At 42.4% G+C, this 24,004-nt stretch overlaps 1 long non-coding RNA gene and 1 other non-coding gene across 2 annotated transcripts; one reads left to right on the top strand and one right to left on the bottom strand.

Moving 5' to 3' along the window:
- Positions 1–576: 576 nt before the first annotated feature.
- LOC118654740 lies at positions 577–8,161 on the top strand. Its single transcript, XR_004967035.1, has 3 exons — positions 577–843; positions 7,027–7,107; positions 8,100–8,161. It is a non-coding gene; the product is annotated as an uncharacterized LOC118654740 (long non-coding RNA).
- A 975-nt stretch (positions 8,162–9,136) lies between these two features.
- Positions 9,137–9,268, bottom strand: LOC118662037. Its single transcript, XR_004969576.1, has one exon. It is a non-coding gene; the product is annotated as a small nucleolar RNA SNORA51 (small nucleolar RNA).
- Positions 9,269–24,004: the final 14,736 nt, after the last annotated feature.

Genomic DNA, 24,004 nt, shown 5'->3' with positions numbered 1-24,004 from the left:
GCCCCGCGCGGCGCTCGGCGCTGCCCGCCGCAGGAGCCATGTTCTTTTCTTCCCGGGGCCCGCCGCCCGTCGCTCCCCGCCCCCGACCTCCCCGCAGTCCCGCGTCCCTCGCCCGCCCCCTCCAGCCGCCTCCCCCTCGCCTCGCCTCGCCTCGCCTCGCCTCTCCCAGCGGCCGGGCGCGCGGTGGGGGGAGGCGCGAGGGAGCCGCCCCCGAGGCCGGCGCGCTGGGCGAGCGGCGCCCGGGCCCGCGTTCCAAGCGGAGCCGGAGTCCAGCGCGCGCGCCCACATTCCTTTCGGGTGAAAGGGCTCGGGCGGGGACCGTGTCGCCGACCCGCCAGCTCGCCCGCCCGCCCGCCCGCCGGCTGGTGGGGAAAGGGCTGTTGAGCTGTCACTGCCTGCGCGACCCTGAGGTCATGCTTGGGTGCTTGGGTCCTCGTTAACTCCCAGCCACTTTTGTCTCGATTTACCAAATTGCGGGGACGGCGGGGGGGGGGGGGGGGGGGGGAGGGGGAAGGAGGGGGGGGGGGGGGGGGAGAGAGAGAGAGAGAAAGAGAGAGAGAGAGAGAATGAGAGAGAGAATGAGAATGAGAATGAGAGAATGATGGTGTGAACCAGGGAAAGCCAGCCTGAGCTGGTCTGCAGCATGGGCACAGAAAGCGTTGCTTCCTTTGAAAACTATCAACAAACTACTAATGTTGACTTTCTTGGCTCTTGACGACCCTCCTCTCCTGTCTTCTGTTTCTTTTTAGATGGTTTCTTCAATCTCTGTTGGCTCCTCTCTCCATCCATTGTGGGATCTTATGGATTGGGCCTTGGGACTCTGAGATGCATGGGGCGCCCAGGGTAAGCTCATCCCCCTCATCCCTGCGGGGGCCAGCCTTGACCCCCGAGTCACAGAATCTTACATCAGGCCCTAGGTCCAGAACTTGATTCTCATTCCACCAAGCACATTCAACTCTATTCTCTGCAACGGTCTGAAACTTAACCTATTCCAAACTAGTTATCTTCTCCCTCCTCTGTGAAGCCTGCTCCACCTCCTGTATCCCCAGTGGGAATCTGAGGCATTGCTGTCCTCCCCACTTTCCAAGCTTCACCCCCTTCAGGATATCCGCATCTCTCCTCAGCCCACACCTCATCTCCCCCAAATCTTGTTACTTTTGTCCCACAGTTGTCTCTCTGGTAGGACTTCTGTTTTCTCATTCCCGTTGCTAATGGTTTCATCCAGGGCCCTTACCTTATGTCTCATTCTGTATCACATTGAATAATGGATCTACCTGTCCATTCCACCTCCATCCTCTACTTCAGGGGCTCCACTGCTTCCAAATTATATTACAGAACCAAAGCTGCTCATGGCACACTGATGCTTAGACACTTCTAGGGCTTCTGACAGCTTAAAGGCTAAAAGTGAATTTCCATCGTTTGGCTTAGTAAGTTTTCATACTCTGCTCCTGTATTTGTTTGCTAGTACTGCCATTAATAAAGTCACAGACTGGGTGGCTTAAATGACAGAAATTTATTTTCTCACAATTGTATTTGCTGGAAGTCTGAGATCAAGGTGTTGGCAGGGTTAGTTTCTTCTGAAGCCTCTTTCCTTGGCTTGTAGAGGGCGGGTTTCCTCCACTATCTTCACATGTACTTTTCTCTGTGTCTTAATCTCCTCTTTATATAAGGACACCAGTCCTATCGGATTAGCATCTACCCTAATGACTTCATGTTCACTCAATTACTTTAAGATATATATATATATATATAATTTGATGTTAGAGAGAAAGGGAGAGATAGGAACATCAATGAGAGAGAAACATCGATCATTGCCTCCTGCACACTCCCCACTGGGGATCAAGCCTGCAGCCTGGTATGTGCCCTGACTGGGAATGGAACCAGTGACCTTTTGGTTCATGGGTGGACGCTCAACCACTGAGACACACCAGCCAGGCACTCACTTTTAAAAAGCTCTATCTCCAACTGCAGTCTCATTCTGAGGTCCTGGGGCTTAGGACTTCAACATATGGACTATTGATGGAGACAAGCTGATTCAGCCCAGAACAACCTCCCACCTACTTTTCTAGCATGGTTTCCCATCCTGTACCCCGTGCCACATCCTTTGTTGGTTCCCTATGTGGTCAAAATATGCTGCTTGCATTTAAGTAATTGTGGCTACGTATCACCTGATCCTGCTAGGTACCTGTCTTCTGCTTAAGGCAGGGCTGCTGGGCCTGGAGCATAAGCATGGCTCATGCTATCCATCAATTCATTCTGAAGACACTTCCTGTGCCCTGAACTACATGCTGGGTATATAAAGCAGAATGTGAAACAGCTCCTGCACTTGAGAGGAGACAGACAAATAAACCACAAATAACTGTCCTGGGTCAAGGTTATGATGCCTGTAATCCAGGCCTCTCCAAAGATGCCGAGGCCCCACACAGCACTACAGACTGCGTGGTCAACGGGTTCTGAGCCGACACTTGGCCAGCAGAGTGCCAGGCCTGAAAAGAGAGCACAGAAGCTGAGCCGAAGGGTTCTGCTGGAAAATAGATGTAGTGCAGTGTTTTAAAAACGGATCACAAGGTTATCAGCGGCACTTGTTAAAACTATAGATTCTGGGTCCCTACTCTAACCTTACTGATTCAGAATCTCCAGGATTTCAGGGTGAAATTCTGAATCTTCTCGGAGGATTCTGGGGCATCTCGAGTTTCAGAAGCACCAAGATGTCCCAAAGGGATGGGCTTTCATGAAACGTTTACCCCATGTGTCTAGTGTTTCATTAGGAACTCCAGTGGTCCTTGAGTCAGACGTACTCTTCGACTTGTGCCTACAAGTGCTAATGCCGAGCCTGCCCTGCCACGGCCTAGCTGTGTGACCTTGGGCAAATTGTTTTTCTCCCTGAGTCTATAAAAATGGAAATAGAGCGTTCAGATCATAGGGTTGTTGAGAGGAATAAGTGAATTAATTCAGGCAAGGCACGTGGAATACTGTCTGGCACATGGTAAATACTCAAGTGTTAGCTATTATTAGTTCTTATCTCTTAATAATGATAAAATTGGGCATTTGGAAATCTTTGTCTCAACCAAACTATGATCTTCTTGAGGACAGAGGCTCTATGCCCAGCATAAAAGATTCCATGACATGTATTTCTTCTTTTTTAAAAAATATGTTTTTATTGATTTTAGAAAGAGAGGAAGGGGGAGGGAGAGAGAGATAGAAGTATCAATGAGAGAGAGAATCATTGATCAGCTGCCTCCTGCACACCCCTACTGGGGACCGGGCCCACAACCCGGGCATGTGCCCTGACTGGGAATTGAACTGTGACCTGCTGGTTCATAGGTTGATGCTCAACCACTGAGCCACACCAGCAGGGCCATAACACATACTTCTTTTTTTTTTTTTTTTTTTTTATTTTTTTTAATTAAATCTTTATTGTTCAGATTATTACATTTGTTCCTCTTTTTTTTCCCCCCATAACTCCCCTCCTCCCAGTTCCCGCCCCACCCTCCGCCCTCACTCCCCACCCACTGTCCTCATCCATAGGTGCACGATTTTTGTCCAGTCTCTTCCCTCATCTCCCACACCCCTTTTCCCCCCCAAGAATAGTCAGTCCATTCCCTTTCTATGTCCCTGATTCTATTATAATCAACAGTTCATTCTGTTCACCAGATTATTTATTCACTTGATTCTTAGATTCACTTGTTGATAGATGCATATTTGTTGTTCATAATTTGTATCTTTACCTTTTTCTTCCTCTTCCTCTTCCTCTTCTTAAAGGATACCTTTCAGCATTTCATATAATCCTGGTTTGGTGGTGATGAACTCCTTTAGCTTTTCCTTATCTGTGAAGCTCTTTATCTGACCTTCAATTCTGAATGATAGCTTTGCTGGATAAAGTAATCTTGGTTGTAGGTTCTTGGTATTCATCACTTTGAATATTTCTTGCCACTCCCTTCTGGCCTGCAAAGTTTCTGTTGAGAAATCAGCTGACAGTCGTATGGGTATTCCCTTGTAGGTAACTGAGTTTCTTTCTCTTGCTGTTTTTAAGATTCTCTCTTTATCTTTTGCTCTTGGCATTTTAATTATGATGTGTCTTGGTGTGGTCCTCTTTGGATTCCTTTTGTTTGGGGTTCTCCGCCCTTCTTGGACCTGTAAGTCCATTTCTTTCACCAGGTGGGGGAAGTTTTCTGTCATTATTTCTTCAAATAGGTTTTCAATATCTTGCCCTCTCTCATCTTCTGGCACCCCTATAATTCTGATGTTGGTACGCTTGAAGCTGTCCCAGAGGCTCCTTACACTATCCTCGCATTTTTGGATTCTTTTTTCATTTTGCTTTTCCGGTTGGGTGTTTTTTGCTTCCTCGCATTTCAAATCATTGACTTGATTCTTGCACTCCTCTGGTCTGCTGTCGGGAGTCTGTATAATATTCGTTATTTCAGTCCGTGTATGCTTAATTTCTAGTTGGTTCCCCAATATAACATCGAGGGTCTCATTAGTTTTCTTGTAGATCTCATTAAGTTTATCGGCGGCTTTTAAACAGTTCTTGAGAGACCTTAAAAGTGTGGTTCTGAACTCTATATCTTCCATTGACAATTTTGTCCTGTTTCTTTGTCTCCGCATTTTGTTATGCTTCCTTGGTGCACCCCCTAGTGGTCTTTGTTCGCAGTCTTATAGTTAAATCTTGATTGTTGTAGCTAATTCCAGGGAGGGTTTGACCTCCAGGCCAAGCGGCTATGAGAATCAGCTGTGTCAGCAGTGAGAGAACTTCTGTCCTCTAGGGAGGTGCTAATCTAGCCTTTGCCTGAGGCTATCCGGCAAATGCCTGTGTGCAGGGCTTGGGTGGGGCGGGTCGCACAGGATCAACAGGGTAGGCCGGAGAGAGCAGTTATGGCGGCTCTCAGTCCTGTCCCCAGGGGCTCTGCCTCTCTGAGTCCCAGCACCCGCTGCAAAGCTCAGAGAGAAAGCTGCACTCGCTCCGACCGAAGCCAGACAGTCCCGCTTCTCCCGTTTGAGTCAGGGTCCCTAAAGACTCGCCCGGATCTGGAGCTCAGAGTCTGCTACTCCCTCCCGATTGAAAACGCCAACCGCGCCCTCCGCCGCCAGCCCGCTCCGCGCACTCTGCACCTCAGAATTTGACTTAAGCACTGCGCCTCCTCTGAGTGTCCGTATGCGTTTCTCTTTCCTCCTAGTTGTAGGACTTCCACTCAGCCAGCATTCCTGTGGTTCTGGGTGATGTCCCTTCCGTTTTTTGGTTTCACTTTTGAAGTAGTTGTTCAAAGCAGCAAACTCCGGCGTTAACCTATGCCGCCATCTTGGTTCTCCAACACATACTTCTTGAGAAACTACTGTGCAAAAGGGTGAGAGTGCTATCAATGAAACAGGTGAAAAGCCCTGAGGATTTGTCAAGGAACGAATCTGATCAGGTGCCACCATTTACAGTCACACAGCTACACCTTTGACAAAGGACAGGGTTTCCTAATTCTTCATGTAGAGTTCTTTTTAACTTTTACATACCAGCACTGTGCCTCTGAGCTCCAAAGGCCCTGGGAAGAGCTTAAGCCCACGTGAAGCTATAACAAAGTGACTGCTCAAAATGCTATTTTCAGTTTTGTGATATTTGTTCCCAAAGACTTTTTGATTTGCTATAGTTCAAGGTTTAGAAGACAGCAGATTACTGCTTAGTGTGTTCATTGTTTGTTTGTTCTTACTATTTTTTGCTAGTAGGTCTACGTAGAGACCTACGGAAGAGAATACTGAATGAGAAAACAATAATATCAAGGAATAATAGAATAAAGCAGATTAATTTAATTACTATCCGTTTTTGGGTTCAAATTCTTCACTTTTACTGTGCATAGTAAATAGCATCATAATTTAGTTAGAATATACTAAACAAAACAAAATACTATTTGGACAGATCTTTTGGGGAGTTATAATCTCATTGGAGAGATAACATGTTTAGTCTAAATAACAATAGACAGCAGAATATAATTTAGTGTCAGATTAATAGTGAAGGCTTTCACAAAAGAGGGGGTTGAGAAGAGAGACTGGTGTGGGAGGAGAAGATAGGGAGGGTCAGATCAAGGTAGGCCCCAGAGGTATGTTGAAAAGTACAGGCTTTATTTTGTAATTAATAATAATGCTTTTTTTTTTATATATAGTGTCAGTTATTTAAAATAAAACCTGAATGATTCTCCCTAAGACTATACCCTTCTCCTGAATAGAATTCAGGTTGATTGAAAATGTGTCCACACATACATAATTCAGACTTAGTTGTGTGCTTACCCACAAGTTTAATTACAAATCATTGCAAGACATGTGATTTACAAAAATTCACAGCAATACTTGGGTAGTATAATGTGGTCCATTGTGTTCTAAACTTTACATTTCGGGAGTTTCACTACTAATTTCAATCTTAGTCTTTATAAACCCTTCACCAGCCATCGAATATGTTTCTAGTGAAAATACCTCTCAATATTTTTCTGGATTTAGTTTTCTTTTGTGCTTTTACCTTGACATGTTTTTGATTTTTTTCTTTTTTCCCTTCAGAGCTCCTAGCTTTTGCTGAATCAAACCTTGAGGCTGTAAATTTCTTTCCGTATCCACAGAATTCCTTTAATATTCATCTTAAAACTCTATTTCTGCCCTAGGTGGTTTGGCTCAGTGAATAGAGCGTTGGCCTGTGTACTGAAGGGTCCCAGGTTTGATTCCAGTCACGGGCACATGCCCTGTTTGTGGGCTCCCTCCCCAGTAGGGGCGTGCAGGAGGCCACTGATCAATGATTCTCTCTCATCATTGATGTTTCTTTCTCTCTCCCTCTCCCTTCCCCTTTGAAATCAATAAAAATATATTTAAAAAACCTCTATTTCTCATGCAAAGTTTTCCCTTATTAGATATGATATGTACAAACTCATATTTTTCTTCATCTGGTTGCCACATCATATTGCCATATTAGAGATTTTAATAATCTAGAGGACCCGAAGTACCATGTGGGACAGATAATAGCATGGGTGCTATTTGGCTTTATTTTTATCTGTATACTAGGTTCGTCTGAGGACATGCTGTACAAACTCTATCTTTTAGTCTCAATGCCACTGTGGACACTCAGAAAAGCTATTTTAAAAGGTAATTTTAAAAACAGTCTAGTCTAATTTAATATTTAGTATTCTCCACACGGCTGACTTCTGTATTAATGCAATAGCCTGTTTGTTTCCTGTTTTGCTTTTATTTTCCCGTGTAAATCAATGAAGTAGACATAAGCTGAAGAACCAGGTGGTCCCGCAGATTCCACCTTCAAAAGGAGTCTCTAGCTGTGTGATGTTGCTTAGTAACCCACCCAAACAAACATGTTTCCCCCCAGTCCTTATTTATTCAAGGACGTTGTAAAATAAAATGTTGCCGCTTGACATCTGAAATTAGTAGAAGAAAATTTGATGGTTTGGGCTTTATAAGAACTACTAATCATAGAAAAGTTTTTACTTTATTTCTTACTTCACTGCTGTACTCACACGAGGCTAAGATTTGCGCTGTTCTTCATGTCTGGAGTTTGGTTTGGACATGTCCCTACTTCTGTGAGGGTTACTGTGACACCACTATCAGCTGGCATTGTGATTTTGATGACCTAACCTCTCTTATCTGCTTCCTTCTCTAAACAATGAGGTTAAATATTGACCTCGAAAATCCCCACATAACTTTTGTTGAAGAGGTAATGAGGGAATATTAATACATTCACCAAGCACTTACAAAGTGTCCAATAGATGCCAGACACCATGTTAGATTCTAGGGGGGCAAAGTTAAGACATGATTCCTACCTTCAAAGGAATCAAGGCTTATAAGTCCAGGATGCCTGGGAACATCCTTATATCATTCCAAAGCCCTCTTCTATACCTTGAAAAGTCGTATGAATCTTTCTAGATTTAGGCATCATCTTCTTCTGGAAACTTTCTTAGCCACGATCCTACTCCCCAGATTGAACTTACTCGCCCCTCTATCCTGTAAACCTTTATCACAACGTTTACCACCTCCCATTGAAAATATCTGTTAACATTGTTGTTTTTCTGAGTAGAATGTAAGCTCCAAGAGAGCAGACACCATGGCTTATTTGGTTTGTTGTTTAGCAGCTCATCAGCCAAATTTTCCAGGGGAACCACCCTCTCCCCTTCGGACTCCATTCTGGTATGCCTCCGATGTGGCTGACACCATTACTAGGTGAGCATGGAACTGGCCAACCAGAACATCATGTCTGGTTGGCCTTTGTGAATGGTACTTAGGAACAGACATAAAATCTGGTTTTGTTCAATGGAAATCAGGACAGTCCTTTTTTTCTGAATTGTTGGAAAAGGAAAGCTTTTCTTCCCACTAGATTTGGAGTTGTAAGGATGTAAGTCTAGACAAGCTGGCAGCCAAAACTTTGATGCTCAGGGGAAATGTGGAGCCAACAATACATATACAAAAAGCAGGGAAAATGTGAAGACTAGAAGTACCCCTAAATTGAAGTAATGGTAATGCTTAGGTGACCATGCTATATAAGAACATTTTTATCATTTGTCATATCCTACTTTTGTTAGATGCAGGTATGATATTTATTATCTGTATCTTTATCCAAGTTTTAATTTTTTTTTTTTGAATAATGTAGGGCCAAGAACAGAGCTCTTTGGAATTCTGTGTGAGGCTTTTTCTCTACCAACTCAAATTTATTCAATAATACTACTTGGGTATAGTTGTTCAAAAACTTTGACTACAACTGTATTTTGACTAGACCAGATTTTCCAAAAGGATATAAATTTTTTTAAAATGCCATTTGATGCCAATATGAATAAACTTACAGCATCCTCAGATCTACCAGACTTTACACAATACCTGTTCAATATCCATCTAGCCAATTTTCTATGTGATTATGGTGCAAAAGAAGTTGTCCATGCCTGTAAGAAGCTTGTAATTAGCTTGTGAAGATAAACTACACACAGATAAAGCAATTATCCAATGAGCTCTGTATGGCATCTGGGAAGCTCCTTCCTCCCTTTCTCTCTCTTTCTTTCCCTTCCTTCCTTCCTTCCCTCCCTCCCTTCCTCCCTCCCTCCCTCCCTTCCTCCCTCCCTCCCTCCCTCCCTCCCTTCCTTCCTTCCTTCCTTCCTTTTCTTTTCTTTTTCCTTCTCAATATCTCCCCATTCACAATACAGAACAGACAAAGGGCCTAAGCTGAAATGTATATAGGGTGGGTTTACTCTGCCTCCTATTTCTGTGCAGTCAGTGTAAGAACACAGCTTGTGGTAAGCACCAGGAGGCCTGGGAAGGTTTTATTGTTTAAATAAGAGTCTAGAGTCATGTCTGGGGATTCTGATTCATTGTGTATTAGGTGGAGACTAGGAGATGGAGAAAGACCAGGTTCTGATGACATCACTAAGTGAAGTTAGAGCTACCCCTGGACTTCATTAGCCAAAGAATTTACTTTTTGATGAATTTATTTTAGGTTAGGGGTTCAGTCTCTTGTAATGGAAATAGGTTTGAGTAGATGTGGATCATGTAGACTCTAAGAGTTGTGTTAGTAATATGTGAAGACATGATTGGGCCAAGACTAACTAAGGCATACAGGGTGGCTAGCTTAGCCTCCCACTCTGAAAGGGTTAGAGATTAGAGACTTTGGAGGATGCTGAACCCTACTTTTTCTTTTTAATATTATTAATATTATTTTTAATATTATTAATATTATTTTCTTTTTAATATTATTAATATTATTTTAATATTATTAAATTTAAACTTTGAAAACTTTGATGTAAATAATATTCCAAAAAGCCTTTTAAAGATATCTTTTTAGTTGGAGGGATTGAAAAGTACAGCTTGGTAGTTACAAAATTGTCATGGGGATGTAGTACAGCATAGGAAATCTATACTAATAAAAGGGTAATATGCTAATTCGACCTGACATCTTCCAGACATCCTTCTGGACATCCTTCCAGACAAAGCCACGGTGGTGGGGGCCAGGGCAGAGGCGGTTAGGGGCGATCAGGTCAGCAGGGGAGAGCAGTTAGGACAGTTAGGGGGATCAGGCCAGGAGGGAGAGCAGTTAGGAGGATCAAGCTGGCAGGCAGAGGCAGTTAGGGGGATCAGGCTGGCAGGCAGAGGCAGTTAGGGGTTATCAGGCAAGGCAGGGGTCCTGGATTGGAAAGGGTGCAGGCCAGGCTGAGGGTTCCCCCCTCCCGCCATGCATGAATTTCGTGCACTGGGCCTCTAGTATAATCAATAATATTGTAATAACTATGTATGATGCCAATTGGGTATTGGAAGTATTGGGGGAAACACTTCATAAAGTATATCATTGTTTAACCACTATGCTATACACCTGAAATCAATACAAAATAGTATTGATTGTAAACTGTCATTGAAAAAATACAAAAATGTTCTGTTATTCCTTGAGTATTTATTAAATAGTAGAAGTTTACAATTTTGATACAGTCCAATTTGTGAACTTTTCATTTTGTATATTGTACTTTTGATGTCATATTTTAAAACCTTTGCTTCATCCAGTGCCATGAATGTTTTCTCCTATATTTGCTTCTAGAAGTTTTGTAATTTCAGGTTTTATATTTGGCATATAACCCATTTTGAGGTAATTTAGTATGTGGTGTGAGATATGGATTGAAGTTCGTTTCCTTCCTTCCTTCCTTCCTTCCTTCCTTCCTTCCTTCCTTCCTTCCTTCCTTCCTTCCCCTCTCTCTCTCCCTTTTTTCCTCCCTCCCTCCTCTCTCTCTCCCTCCCTCCTTTCTCTCTCCTCTTTCTTTCTTTCTCTCTCTTCTTTCTTTCTTTCTTCCTTCCTTCCTTCCTTATACTTTACTCTTCCGTTCATTAATTCATACTTCCTTCCTTTCATTCATTCCTTCCTGTCCTTCCTTCCTCCTTCCTTCCTTCCCTCCTCCTTCCTTCCTTCCTTCTTCTTCCTTCCTCCTTCCTCTTCCTTCCTTCCTTCCTTCTTTCTTTCTTTCTCTTTCTTTCTTTCTTTCTTTCTTCTTTGAATATCCAACTGTTCCAGCACCATTAGTTGACAAAACTATCCTTTCCCTATTAAATCACCCTTGCACCATTGTTGAAGCTCATTTAACCATATATTTCTGAGTTTACTTCTGAATGCTCTGCTGTGTTTCTTTTTGATTTCTGTGTTTAATCTTTTCCAAATACCACCTGCTTTGGTTATAGTAGCTTTTCTCACACTCTTTCTCATTGGCCACATAAGATATTTTAAATTTATAAAATGGTTTAATTTTATTTAATGACTCTTTCTGGTCATTTTCTTACTTTGGTCTGACCCATTAAGGACTATGCATGAGTTTATGAGAGCAATAGTAAGGTATGCTGGATTTCTGTCTGAATGATATTTAGAAATTATTTACAAATGTAAATTTTACTATCAGCTGTCACTTTCTAAAATGAAGCAAACATGAAATACGATTCATCTTTGGCTCTTCTTCTGAAAGATAAGGATATTAGTAAATGTATACACTCTACAAGCAAACAATTTTTAAATTTAATAACTTTTACATTGTTAAAGTCTGTAAACACATTTTTCTTAAATAATAAATATAATATTTTGTTATATATTTAAATATATTCAGTACTCATTACCAGCATTTTTAAAACATGTATTCCCCTCCCTTGAGTTCTTTCTTTTGATTCAATCCTTTTGGGATATATATATATATATATATATATATATATATATATATATAATTAAAATATTTTTGTGGCTTTTTAAGGGACTCATTAATGCCTCATGATTCCCAGAATCTGAACAAAATTGAGAATGTCTTCTTTTGCCATAAACATAAAACAAATGGGCTAGGCATTTGGTTTAATCTTTTTTTGGCATATTCCTTTTTTTTTTCTCTCTCTCTCTCTTGCTTTTAGGGTTCTGGAAAAGTTCCTTCACCTTCCTTCCTGTCATTAAATGTTGCTATGGAGAAATAGGAGGCCAGATTAAACACACCTTTTTTTTCTCTCAGCCTTAGCAGATGGCTTGATTTTTCTGCCGCTAAATTACCTGGCCAAGGAGGGTGATTTTTGTTTTTTATTTTTTACTAGAGGCCCAGTGCACAAATTCGTGCATGAGTGGGGTCCAGCTGGCCTGGCCCCAATCGGGGCGGATCAGGGCACGGCCTGTCAGGAGGAGGAGACAGTGCACGGTTGGCCTGCCGGCCAGCCCTGATGGGGCCTGATCAGGGCTGGGCTGGCTGGGGGGGGGGGGGGGGGCATGGGCAATTGGCCAGTGGGCCCCACCCACCATTGCAGGGGGTGATTGGGGGTGTGGCTGGCCATGGGGAAGGTCTGTGGGCTGTGGGCTGGCTGCCCTGCCCTCAAATTGGGTGGGGGGCCAATTGGGGGCCAGTGGCCTCAGGGAGGGGCCATGGGTGGTTGGCTAGCTGGTCCTGCCCCTGATCAGAGTGGGGGGGGGAGGCAATTGGGGGTGGAGCTGGCTGGGGGGAGGGTCCACAGGCTGAACAGGTGGTGAGGGCATTGGGGGCAGGGCCAGCCAGGGGGAGGGGCTGCAGGCAGTTGGCCGGCCAGCCCTGCCCCTGATCAGGGTGGGGAGGCTGATCTGGGGTGGGGCCAGGTAGGGGGAGGGGCTACAGGAGGTTGGCTGGCCAGCCCCACCCTCTATTGGGGAGGGGGGGGGCAATCAGCGGTGGGGCTAGCCAAGAGGAGGGGCTGTAGGAGGTTGACTGGCCAGCCCTGCCCCCTATTGGGGGGGTGACCAGGGGCAGGGCTGCGGGCCGATTGGGCTGGTGGGGACCCACCTGGGTGTTGGGTTGGCTGGGGGGAGGAGCTGTGGGCCGATCTGGATGGGGTGGGCTGATCGGGGGCGGGAGGGTTGCCTGGCCACCCTGCACTCAATCAGGGTCGGGACTGGCTAGGGGGAGGGGCAGTAGGAGGCTTGTCTCAGTGGGCATCATAGTGACTGGTTGTTCTGGTTGTTACGGCAATCTGGCTGCTGGCTATTTATATATATAGCTTATCCTGCTGCAGGAAACAACTTTGTGCTGATCATTCTGCATACTTATTTTTTCTGGGAAATATTGTACAGGCTAAATCAGAAAATTCAATTTTTTATTATTTTAGGAAAGTGTTTGAAAAATAATTTAGAAATGCTCTGTTTTATTTATTTTGGTCTCTTAATTAGGAATACCAGTTATGCATATGCTGAAGATACTGTGTTTGGTTTCTGTATTATCTCCTTTTTAATGATTTTTTCTTTTTGCCATTTTCTATTTCTGTTTTCAATAGGAGCTTTTATAAATTATGCCCTCTGTGTTACTGTATATTTTGTGTTTTTATAGTCTCAAATGTGGCTTTTTATTTCTCTAATTATGTATTTTAAATCCTTATTTACTCCTGTGAATTCTACTAGCTCCATTTTCATTTCTCCATGGTCATATAGTATTTTAGTTGATCTTTTTCAATCTTCTTTTAAGTTGAAATTACTTTTAAATTCTTTTTTACAATATAATTTTATTGATTTCAGAGAGGAAGGGAGAGAGGGAGAGGCAGAAACATCAATGATGAGAGAGAATCATTGATTGGCTGCCTCCTGCATGACCTGAGGGGAATCCAACTATGACTTCCGTCCATAGCTCAACACTCAACTACTGAGCCATGACGATTGGGTTTATGTTAAAATTAATTTTAAAGAATATCTGTTCTTGGCCCTGATGGAGCATTAGGGACAGAATTACCCATTTGCTTTAAGCAAATATAAAAACAAATCCAAGTTTATGAAGAACTAGAGGCCTGCTGCACGAATTCATGCACCAGTGGGGTCCCTCTGCCGGGCCTGTGGGATCAGGACAAAATTGTCTCACCAACATCCCCTGAGGGCTCCTGGCTTGTGAGAGGGTGCAGACCAGGCTGAGGGACCTCACTGGTGCACAGTCGGGGCCGGGGAGGGACGCGGGAGGTTGGCCTGCTGGGGAGGGACAGTGGGAGGGCTCCAGGGTGTGCCTGGTCCATCTCACTCAGTCCCAATTGGCCAGACCCCAGTAGCAAACTAACCTACCGATTGGAGCATCCGCCCCTGGTGGTCAGTGCACATCATAGCAAGGAGTTGAGTGGCCTTAGCATATCATTAGCATATTATGCTTTGATTGGTTGAATAGATGACCCAGACACTTAACTTATTAGGCTTTTATTATATAGGATGGTTTTCAAATATTGGCAGTGGCAAATAATTCTTTTTAAAAACTTACTTTCATAAACATATGAAAATGTTTTCATATGTTTGCCTTCTCCCCCACCCGCCCCCTTTGCCCTCCTTCCCTCTAGCCATCACCATACTGTTGCCTGTGTCTATGGGTTATGGATACATATTCTTTGGCTAATCCCTTCACCTCCTTTCATCCAGTCTTCCCAGCTCTCTCCCCTCTAACAGCTGTCAGTCTGTTCCATGTATCCGTGCCTCTGTTTCTATTCTGTTCATCAGTTTATTTTTGTTCATTAGATTCCACATATAAGTGAGATCATATGGTATTTGTCTTTCACCCATTGGCTTATTTCACTAGCATAACACTCGCCTGGTCCATCCATGCTGTCACAAAAGGTAAGTTTCTTCTTTTTTATGGCTACGTAGTATTCCATTGTGTCCATGTACCACAGCTTTTTATCTACTGACTAGAGGCCCAGCGCGCACGAAATCGTGCGCGGTTAGGGTCCCTAGGCCTAGCCAGGCCTCTGTTGCATGGCTTCTGCTGCCCTGCGACCCTACGTGAAGCTCCCTACCCCAGGACGCTCCGCAAACCCCGCGACTGCTCTGTGAGGCTCCCCCTGCCCCTCCACTGCTCCACGAAGCTTGCTGCCACCCCACGAAGCTAGCCACTGGACGCTCTGCGAAACTCCCCCTTCCCCCTGCCCCACGACTGCTCTGAGAAATTCTCCCGCCCCACAGGTGCTTTGCGAAACTCACTGCCGCCTGCGTGACTGCTCCGCTAAGCTCACGGCCGCTCTGCAAAGCAGCCCACCACCACCGCTCAAAAGCCCCCAGTCCCGCCCTGCTGCCAGCCCCTCCTCATGGTGAGCAGCTAGGGGGCTGGGGGAGGGGGTGGACTGAGAGGTGCTCCATGCACTTCATGGTGACCGGTCACCCATTCGGTCGTGACGGTCACCTAGCTCTTTATATATATTAGGATGGGCTTTGGGCTCTTTCCAGATCTTGGCTATTGTAAATAACACTGGAATGTATATATTCTTTTGAATTGGTGTTTAGGGATTCTTAGGATGTATTCCCAGAAGTGGGATTGCTGGGTCAAAGGCATTTCTTGAAAGAAAATAAGTAAACTAGATGAACCTTATGGTTTCCCCAGTAATTCCCTAGAAATGGGCTCCTCAGAGGTAGTGTAGTCCCCCTCAGTTGAGAAGACAGTAAGTTGAGGATTTGAGGAGGCTAATGTGGATAGAATTTGGGGTAGCAGAGAGGAGAGAACTAACTGCACAGAAAAAGAACTCCAGAGATTTCCACCAAGGTGCTCTGGAGGCTTCAGAGCCTGCATTTGAGGAACCTGCTTGAGGCAGAGGAAAGGACTACCAGACAGAAACAAGTGGGAATATTCCCGACGCTCTCTCAGAGTGAGAATTTTTCAAGTTCTCAACATCGAAAGTAAAGAAACCTTGTTGTATATGGGGCACTGGATAGAATACTCAGAAGGCTGATGCCTTAGTAGTTAAACCAGATTAGCCTAGTATAAAAGGTGGTCTGGTCTGTGTAACTCCTGGTCAAATTTGCTTGTTCAGTATGCCATCTAGTTCCTAAATGAACCCAAGTGATCTTAATTGATATGTTAAAAATTTTCACTGCTATTATGTCACAGCCCCATTTTTGTAAAGCAGTTTCAGGTTTACAATAAAAAAATAAGAAATTATCCCGGCCGACATGGTTCAGTGATTGAGTGTTCACCTGTGAGCCAGAAGGTCATGGTTCAATTCCCGGTCAGGGTACATGTTTGGGTTGCAGGCTCAGTCCCCAGTAGGGAGTGTGCAGGAGGCAGCCCATCAATAATTCTCTCTCATCATTGATGTTTCTATTCCTCTCTCACTCTCCCTTCCTCTCTCTGGAATCAATAAAAATATATTTTAAAAACGAGAAGTTACAGAGAGCTCCCATATAACTCCTACACACATGCATAGCTTCCTTGATTATCAACATCCTGATCAAAGTGGTATAGTTGTTATAATTGATAAACCTACACTGACACAGCATTATCACTTAAAATCTTTGTTTTACATTAGAACTTACTCTTGGGGTTCTATATTCTAAGGGTTTGGACTGAAAGGGCGAGGACTACGTCCTCCACCTTGCCCCAGAGTAAGGGCTACACCCTCCACCTTGCCCCAGGGTAAGGGCTATGCCCTCCATCTTACCTTGGCCATGTGCTCAGCAAGGCTTCTTCCCGGAAGCCAAGCCTCTGCTAGCCACACCCAGGACTTCTTTAAACTAACCAATGACAATCAAGGGAAGTCGCCATAGATATGACCACATCCTGTGTAACAAGACACCGACTTGCGCCTGGCCAATCGGCAGGGCCCACAGTCCTTTCTCCTCCCCTTACCCCAACCCCCTATAAAACCTCTCTCCACACAGAGTTTTCCCTCTCTCGGCCACTGGCCTTACCGTTGCATCAGTGAGTGTGGTCGGGGAGCCGAACTAGTTCGAAATGAAGGACTCTTTGCTTTTGCATCGGACTGGCTGGCTCCCTGGTGGGCCCTTGGGAATCTTGAAATCTGGGCACAACAGGACAAATATGTAATGACATATATCCATTATTATCTTATATAATAAAAGGCTAATAAGCAAATTGACCGAACAGTGGAACAACTGGTTGCTATGATGTGCACTGACCACCAGGGAGTGGACGCTTAACACAGGCGCTGCGTAAGATATCTTATTGTTGTTTTAATTTGCATTTTCCTGATGACATATGATGTAGAATATCTTTCACATGCTCAGTTCCCATATGTATATCTTCTCTGGTAAGGGGTTTGTTAAAGTCTTTGACCCATTTTTTAATTGAATTTTTTATTTTCTTACTATTAAGTTTTTAAGAGTTCCTTGTGTATTTTGGATACCAGTCTTTTATAAGATGTGTCTGTTAAAATATTTCCTCCCAGCATGTAGCTTGTCTTTTCATTCTCTTGACATTGTCTTTTGCAAAGCAGACATTTTTATTTTATTATTATTATTATTTAAATAAATATTTTTATTGATTTCAGAGAGGAAGAGAGAGGGAGAGAGATAGAAACATCAATGATGAGAGAGAATCTCTGATTGGCTGCCTTCTGCATGCCCCCTACTGGGAATCGAGCCCACAACCCAGACATGTCCCCTGACCAGGAATTGAACCGTGACTTTCTGGTTCATAGATCAATGCTCACACTGGCTGGGCACAAAGGAGACATTTTTAACTTTAATTAAGCCCTGCTTAAAAATTCCTTCTTTCATGGATTATACCTTTGGTGATATAGCTAAAAAGCTGTCACCATATGCAAGGGCTAGGTTTTTTATTATCTTTTCATCAATTACTTATTGTTGTTATAATATTTGTACATAATATTTTGTTGCCCTGTTATTTGGTGCATAATGGCCCAGAATAGTTATATCCTTAACAATATGGAATAAAGTCTTGTTTTATTTTATGCTATTTGCTTTAATCCTATTTTTTTACAGCAATTTTATAAATTCTTTAAAAATTGATCTGTATATAAATGAAGCACACAAAGCAAAGAGAAACAAAAGATGATGTAGGATTTATTATTCTTTTTTATACAATTATATGAATCTGTCTTTACACAGAGGGACTTCATCTATTTACATTTGGGTTTTTTATATGTTGGGGTCCAGCCCCAGCAGGTCCAGGGGTTCCCAAAGGTGTGGACGGAGTCGGTGAAGAAGGAAGGACACGGAGGCAGCCTTCAGTTGATCAGCATAGCGAGGTTCTTCTTTTTATTCTCCGATTCCATCTGTATTTATACCAGTTGATTTTATAAGCATGCCTCTATAATCACATCATAGTATGTTTGTTTTGGGTAAAGTTCTACAGTTCCTTGTTTCTTATCTGACCTTTGCCAAAAATCCTGTCTCTATCTAGTTCTGTTGATTTTAATCCTGTCTAGGTTAATCTCTGTGTTCCATTACAAGGACTATTCCAAGGTCACTGCTCTACTGATAGGCTACAAGGAAGTGACTGAAGGAGATTATCCTACCCAGTAAAGGTTATGTCCTCCCAGCCTCGCTGCTTGCCTTCCCTGGGACTGCCCTATGTCAGTGGATCTCCAGGGGTATAGGCTTTGGTGCTTTCCCTGGTGAGCCTGCAGCTCATTCCCTGGGGATGTGGGCCCAACAAGTCCCAAATTTATTGCCAACAGTCTTAGTCCAAGTCCTTCATAAGTAGCACATGGTATTTCTGTAACACTAGGGGGACTTACTGATTTATTCTCTTCCTTAGTCCTGTTAATCCCTAACCTGGGGGAACAACCTTTCTCAGGGAGGTGGTCCTGTTTAAAACACATAGCGCTAAGAGGGGGAGCAAACCATATTAAGAACAGTATGCCAGGTCCTTTGAAACACAAGCTGTGCAGATGTTTCTTCCCTGCAGCGACACTGTCAAGCAGCAAGGGTGGACCGGCTTCCGGCAAATTCCCCCATTTTTATTTAAATGACAGCGCATGTAAATCAGTGGCCACCTCCTGGATTGGGTTGTTTAAGACTCGGAAGAAGACTTGTTTGTGACTTTGCCAACAGGTCAGTCCGAGGCTTAACCCTATATCCGCTCCCCACATTCATAAGGTTTTATTACAGCATGATTTATAAATACAAATTGTATATAATTAGGCATATGATGTGATTTTTTAAAAGATATATTTTTATTGATTTCAGAGGAGAAGGGAGAGGGAGAGAGAGATAGAAACATCAATAATGAGAGAGAATCATTGATCAGCTGCTTCCTGTGTGCCCCCCACTGGGGATCGAGCCCAAAACCCTGGCATGTGCCTTTGACCGGAATCAAACCCAGGACCCGTTAGTCAGCAGGCCGATGCTCTATCCACTGAGCCAAACCAGCCAGGGCTATGATATGATTTTTTAAAAAGTTGTACCATATGATGATTTAATTACACATACATTGTGAAATGATTACCACAAGCAAGTTAACATACTTTTCACCTCACATAGTCACCTTTCTTTGTGTGTGTGGTGAGAACACTTAAGATCTACTCTCTTACCAAATTTAAGTATACAATACTGTATTATTAAGTATAACCACCATGTTGTATGTTAAATCCTCCAGATTTATTAATATTATAACTGAATGTGCCCTTGACCAACATCTCACCATTTCTCTCACACCCCAGTCCTGGCAACCATTGTCCTACTCTCTGATGTTATACCTAAAAAGTCATCACCATATGCAAGGTCACTTAGATTCCACATACAAGTGAGATAATACAGTATATGCCTTCTTATCTTATTTCACTTAGCATAATGTCCTCCAATTTCATCCATTTGTTCCAAATGATAGGATTTGCTTCTTTTTTATGGCTGAATTATATTCTATGATATATATCCCACATTTTCTTTATCCTTTCATCTGTTGATGGACTTAAATTGTTTCCATATCTTGGCTATTGTGAATGTGCTGCAATGAACAGGGGAGTGCAGATATCTCTTCAAGATACTGGTTTCATATCTAGAAGTAGGATCGTATGAAAGTTCCTTTTTTGATTTTTTGAGGAAGTTTCATACTGAAAGGTTGTGCCAATTTACATTTCCACCAACACTGCATAATGCACACTATTTGTGTGTGGTGTAATATAAGGGTCCAATTACTTCTTTTGCATGCGAACATCTGGTTTTCCCAATATTATTTTTTGAAGAGACTATTCTTTCCCAATTGAGTATTCTTGGTGCCCTTGTCAAAGATTAGTTGACCATAATATACAGGGATTTATTTCTGGGCTTCCAATTATGTTGCGTTGTTTTATGTATCTGTATCATACTGTTTTGATTACTATAGCTTTGTGATATAGTTTGATATCAGCAAGTGTGATGCCTCCAGATTTGTTCTTTTTTCTCAAGATTGCTTTGGCAGATATTATTTCCAGATGCACTCGTAAGTATTTTATTGTACATCCCTTAAGAATAAGGACATTTACTTTCATAAACATGACACAATCATCACACTTAAAAATTAACAATAATTCTACAATATCATCTAACATACTATGTACTTTCAAATGACCATAATTGTCCCCAAAATGTGTTTTATAATTTTGTTTCTTTTTCAATCCAGGGGGCAATCAAAGTTTATGAATTATCCTTGGTTATGACTTTTTTTTTGTAGGATTGACAGATTTAGAAAATAAAAATAATGGATGCTCAATTAATTTGAGCACCAGATAAGCAATGAATCATCTTTCAGTATAATATGCCCCATGCTTATACATAAAAATGATTTGTTGTTCATTTTAAATTCAACTGAGTATCCTGTATTTTATTTGGCAATCTTACTTTTTGGAAAGTTCAGACCAGTGTTATCATAGAGTAACTCAAATTCTAGGCTTGTTTGTTTTCTTACAATTTGATTCTGTTAAACATTTTCTTACAAATATATTTCACAGGTGATGCTGCACTTTTCTTATTGCATCACATTAGGAAGCTCATAGCTAGCAATCCCATTAACGAAACCAATCTCTCTAGTTCAAAGCATCTTCTTCCTTTGGCGTTAGTAATTTGTGGCGTGGTCTTCTGAGACCAGATAAATATCCTATTCCCAATAACCTTCCTTGCAATGATTTTAACATTCATTAGTAATTATTTCCTGAGTCAATATTACACTGTAAATTGCAAAATGATTTATCTAATTTTATTATTCCTTCTACATTTGTTATTAGCAGGCATTCATCTGTAAAGAAGATCTTTCTTTTATGCTTTCTCTTCTCTTATAGTATCACTAAATGCTCATGTAATTGCAAAAATTCAATTAGGAACAATCCATTCCTGCCATTATTCTTTTTGTTTTCCAACTATTTCATTTTGGCCAAGTCTGCTCTTTGGTCCCTTGGTTATGACCCCATTTTGGTTCTGAGAGCTTCCTTGCTTTCTATCATTAAAGAGATTTTCCAGGCTCATTTTTTACTCATTTTGTTCATGGACAGGAATCAGCCATTTCCCCAGGGACGGTGACAGCTATCAGCTTACTGCTGTCCTGCTCAGAAACCATTGCCTCTGCCCGCTTTGCGATACTGGAGTTGGAAGTTGCAAACACCTTTGCAGGTGGCACCTGGCAAACTTTGACAGTAGAGGGCGCTGGAGGGACACTGCGGGGAAACAGGCTTCGGGGCTGGTGAGTGTCCTCTCTTCCAGCTCCTTCTAAGGAGCAGCTGCCAGCGGTGTGTATGCAGAACACTCGGTGGTGCTCACTCTCTCGCTAGTTTTGCTGGCACCTGACAGGCAGTTTCCTGCTCAGCAGTCAGGGCCCACGGTTTCCTGCTTGCCAGCCTCAGCCTACTGGCGCTCCTGTGGGAAGTGACCTGTTTGCCAACTTCAACCCACCCGCGATGGACCAGCTCCCACCCAGGATAACAGCAGACTTCTCTGCCATCCTCTGGGCTGCAGCTACACCCTCGCTAGTGAAGTTTAAGTCTTAGCTTTGGGGAGACTTAATTCAACATCCAAATTCTTCCTCATGTGGGTACTCTGTCCAACAATATTGTTAAGGTTCCCTTTTATCTCCTCTGGTTAGCTTGCTGTTTGTTAATAATTCTTCATGTTACATTTTCCTTATTCAGATTACTGGGGTGTGTCCCCTCTTCTAAGTGAAGCCCGACTGAGAGAGTACAGGGAGTGGTCTTTGAATGGTACCACCACTCAGACATTCAGTTTCTGGATTACAGTGCTGAGCCACTTGCCAATGGGAAATGGGATGTTGTATTTCCTGGCATGCAGGGAAAAGACAGTTAACGAAGCAGTTACCTGTGGTTGGTTGTGATGAGGTGCCAACTGAAGCAAGTACGTGGGGAACCCAAGGGGTCACTGCTATTGACTAATGAGGGCTACAAGGATGGTGTTGTCTTATCTGTTCCGGCTACTATAACACAAATACCAAAAGACTGGGTGCCTTATAAATGAGAAATATTTACTTCTCATAGCTCAAGGCCTCAGGAGATTAGGCGTCTGGTGAGGGCCTACTCTTTGTTTCATAGGTGGCCGTCTTCTTACTGTGTCCTCCCATGGTGGAAGGGTCTCGGGAGCTCTAGGGGCCTCTCTTATAAGGACATTAATCCTATTCATGAGCACTCCACCCTCATGATCTAATCACTTCCCCAAGGCCCCACCTCCAAATCCCCTCGCATTGGGCCTTAGACTTTAACTTGTGAATTTTAGCCTATAGCAGGTGATATAGGTTGAGTCTCCTCGTAGAAAACCTTCCCCACACCCTAGTTAACTACCTCATGTATTTGTTTAATATTTTTATAGTTCCTTTGGAGATTACTTAGATGTATGATGTGAGCTATGGATCCAATTTTATCTTTTTCTGAGTGGATGTCCAGTTACCCAGCATCATTCATTTAAAAGTCCATCTTCTCCCACGTGATCTTAAATGCCATCCAGCAATTTCCACATGTACTTGGGTCTATTTCTGAACCTATATTCTCATTACTCCCTCTATTCATTTGCCAGTAACACAGTATTTTTTTTTTTTATTAGAGACGCTCTATAGTCTGATTTAATATTTCTTAGGGCTAGTCCTTCCTTATTGCTTGTATTTTTCAAAAATTTCCTTTATATTATTGTATGTTTATTTTTTCCATATGAGCTTTAGAATTAGTTTGTGTAGCTCTAGGTGAAACTTTCATTTTCATTGGAATCACAATACATTTATATATTACTTGGGGAGACTTGCCATCTTTATGATGTTGAATTGTTCTGTATGAGAAACGTACAGGAGTTTTCCCACACATTTTCTAATATAATTTTGGCACATTTTCTGTTAAGTATTTTATCTTTTTTGATTTCTATATTAAATGACATTATGACTTTTAAATGGTTATTGCTTGTGTTTTTTGTGTATATGTTTTTAGGTAACTTTCATATTATGCTACCCTATAGACCTTGTTACTTGTTATTTTTAGTACTGATACTTTGTTTTCTAGGTGTAGTATTATATAATCTACACACTATAATTTAATTCTTTCTCAGTTTTCATATATGTAAATAGTTATGATTTTTCTTGTCCTTGAGTTTAATAGGAATTCCTTTAAAGTTTCTCCATTAAATATGATGCTGGTTTACAAGCTGAGATATAAAATATTTCATCATGCTAAGGAAGAATCCTTTAATTTTCATTTTATTTTTATGAATTTAAGAATACACATCCCTCTTATGTTTGTGCCTTTGCCACCAGGAAGACATGCCCTGGGTAGTTAGTCCCAGTTAGAGAGACATATGGAGCAGACCTGAATCCATCCTGCAGTCTAAAGCACAGCCACCTCTGCTACCCATAGACTAATGAGTGATAAAAAGAAAAATATTTGATGGGAATGTTTGTTGCTCATTTTCACAGTAATAGCTGACTTACACAAAGTCCTTTTTAATAATCTGTAGATCTAGTCAAAGGACATCTTTCTCCTTAATCTAACTATATGGTGAATTATAGGAGTAAATTTACTAATATTAAAGCATCATTGTCTAAGAATACTCCTCCCACCTTGATTATTATGCATTTTTTAAAAAATATATTTTTATTGATTTCAGAGAGGAATGGAGAGGGAAACATGGATGGGCTGCATCCTGTACACCCCCTACTGGGGGTTGAGCAGGAAACCTGGGGATTTGCCCTGACCGAGAATTGAACCATGCCCACCTGGTTCATGGGTTGATGTTCAACCATTGTGCCACACTGGCCAGGCTATTCAGTACTTATTTATTGCTAGTTATGTAGATTATAGTATTTTGTGTGTGTTTTCAATATTCACCAGGTTTTAGTGTCAAAGT

The sequence above is a fragment of the Myotis myotis genome, unplaced genomic scaffold (genome assembly GCF_014108235.1).
Source record: "Myotis myotis isolate mMyoMyo1 unplaced genomic scaffold, mMyoMyo1.p scaffold_m19_p_1, whole genome shotgun sequence".
NCBI lineage: Eukaryota > Metazoa > Chordata > Mammalia > Chiroptera > Vespertilionidae > Myotis > Myotis myotis.
Note: the sequence above shows the minus strand (reverse complement) of the source record. Positions and strands in the feature narration are given on the sequence as shown.